This window comes from Myotis lucifugus, unplaced genomic scaffold (assembly GCF_000147115.1).
Source record: "Myotis lucifugus unplaced genomic scaffold, Myoluc2.0 scaffold_38, whole genome shotgun sequence".
In the NCBI taxonomy this organism is placed as follows: domain Eukaryota; kingdom Metazoa; phylum Chordata; class Mammalia; order Chiroptera; family Vespertilionidae; genus Myotis; species Myotis lucifugus.
The window spans coordinates 757,554-760,093 of record NW_005871086.1 but is presented as its reverse complement, the minus strand read 5'-3'; positions in this window follow the sequence as shown (position 1 = coordinate 760,093).

The window sequence follows — 2,540 nt, the reverse complement described above, 5'->3', positions numbered from 1 at the left end:
ACCCTGGCTCCTCGCCTAGTCCCCTCTCCCCTCTGGATGCCTTGTTTAACACTCCCCTGGACAAGGAAACCTGCTGGAATTAGGGTCCTACATAAAGATGCCTAGGACAGGAGATAAATCTTACCAGCCCTCCTGGAAGTAGGAGGAAGAAAGTCTAGAATGAGAACTTTTGCTTGCTGGCTTCTCTCCTGTGTCTAAAGTAGTCTTACTTGGATTGGGGGAGGGAAGGACCTGGAGGTTCCAGCATCTAAATTCAGCCCTGGGTCAGGATGACTCAGGGGGAACCTGATAAGGGGCCTACCCAGGGGCGTGGGGATGGCCTGAGGTGGGAAATTTCCACTGGGATCTGTTTACTTCCTAGGCCTAGGGGGTCTCAACCTGCTGCATACAGAAATGAGGCTGCTTCTGCCCTAAGAGAGGGTCCCTCTCTGTCAGGGCAGTTCCCAGCCCAGCCCTGGGGGAAGTGGCGCAACAAGGATAACAGCTCTCTCTAATTTCCTTCTCTTGGGCCAGAAGCAGCTGCAAACTGTACCTTCAACTAAGTGACAGTTTTATGTACCTACTATGTGCAAGCCACTGGATGGGTGGAATGCAAAGAAGTAAAGTCTAGTCATACCCTCTCTAGAAGCTTATAATGGAATAGTTGAGAGATAAAGATAGAAAAATTTTGCCCGGCCGGCATGGTTCAGTGGTTGAGCATCGAACTATGAACCAGGAGGTCACAGTTCGGTATGCCTGGGTTGTGGGTTCAACCTTCAGTGGGGGGCATGCAGGAGGCAGCCAATCAGTGATTCTGTCTCATCATTGATGTTTCTATCTCTCTCCTTACCCTCTCACCTTCCTCTCTGAAATCAATAAAATATTTTTTAAATAGAAAAAGTTTAAAATATATATAAAATTATTTAAACAATAAGTCCTATGGCAGTAGTTTCTCACCCTTCTCAAGTGGGAGGTCAGAGATTTCCATTCCCACATGACAGTTGTAGTATCCCCTGATGGAAAGAAACCATGAATTCAGCAATACTTTCAGGTAAGTTTGTACAGTATTCTAATAATCACATCTTTTTATATAGTAACTAGAGGCCCAGTGCACGAATTCAGGGCAGACCAATCGGGGTGGGCCGACTGGGGGTGGGGCCATGGGTGGTTGGTGGGCTAGCCCCACCCCCTTGTTGAACTCCCAGTTGATCTCCTAGTCGAGGGGACAATTTGCATATTAGCCTTTTATTATATAGGACTAGAGGCCCGATGCACAAATTCATGCACAGGTGGGGTCTGGCTGGCTCACCCTTATCGGGCCATCAGGCCAGGCCAGCCAGAGGGAGGGGCTGTGGGAGGTTGGCCGGCCCCACACCCCGATGAGGGTGGGGGGGGAGGGGTCGGGGAGGGGAGAGGGGGGCTGGCCAGGGGGAGGGGCCTGGAGAAGACCCACTGAGCTGGAGCTGAGAATGGGCCCCAGGCTTCCCAGGGAGGATGGCCTCAGCAAGGAAACAGAAACCACCAGAAGGCTCTGGCTCCCTTTAGCCAGGCGGACTCAGAGCTGGTGTCTCTGTGTGTACATTAGACACAGCCCGGCACTTGCCTTTGTCTCTTGGTCAAATCCATTGCATCAAAAAACTTGTTCCCCTTCTTCTCCTTGGGCCCTTACAATAAATACAGGCCAATTGGAAGACGCCGGCCCCAGTGGCAGAGCCAGGCCCCACTGGAATTTAGGCCTAAGACAACTGGGTAGCAATCACCATGGAACAGAACACACTGTTTTAGAGTCTTAATTCTCCCCTAAAATGTGCCCAGCTGCTCCTCTTTAGCCGGGACAGACTGAACTAAGGAACCAAAGACCGAGTTTCCTTTGAGGTGGGATCCACCAGGAGCCAGCTGGTGGCAAGGCCCCTCACAGGTGGCTGCCTTCTCCCCAAGTTCAGTGTGCTTTGGTGGTGCCAGGTCCTGGGCTGCTGGGCGGGCGGCAGGTCCACAGGTTTTCTCTTCACTGCCTTCCTGGCCTCCTGAGCAGTACCCTCCAGCCTGGCATGCCAGGCAGCTGTCACTAGAGCTGGGACTCAGAAAGCAAAGGAGCTGGCCCTGGCAGAGAGGGACCCACAGGTGTCCAGGCCATGTCCCCCACTCTATGGAGGGTTCTCTCTTTTCCTTGTCCAGCTCGGCTAGAGAACAGTCCAGTTCCTGAGTAGGGGCAGCTGGGGATTGAGAAAATGAAAGAAAGAGGCAGACATAGAGATGGAAGGAAAAAGCTGGGGCCGGGTGGGACCGCTGCCCTCTTCTGATGGAGAGACAGGGACCCAGCACCGATACAGCATGTTTATTTTATACCCCAAATACCAGGAAGTTTCACCGAAGGTCTAGACAAAGGAGATTATGTGCATTCTTGGGTGGGCCCGAGTCATATTCATTCCTGGTACTTGGCTGGATTTACATAATAAAACCCACTCCCCAGCACCTGGGCAGAAATGAAGGTCAAGCTGAGAACACTTCTGCTTTTTTGGCAAGATGTGTTTCCAGGACGTGGCTTTGCCTACCACCCTGGA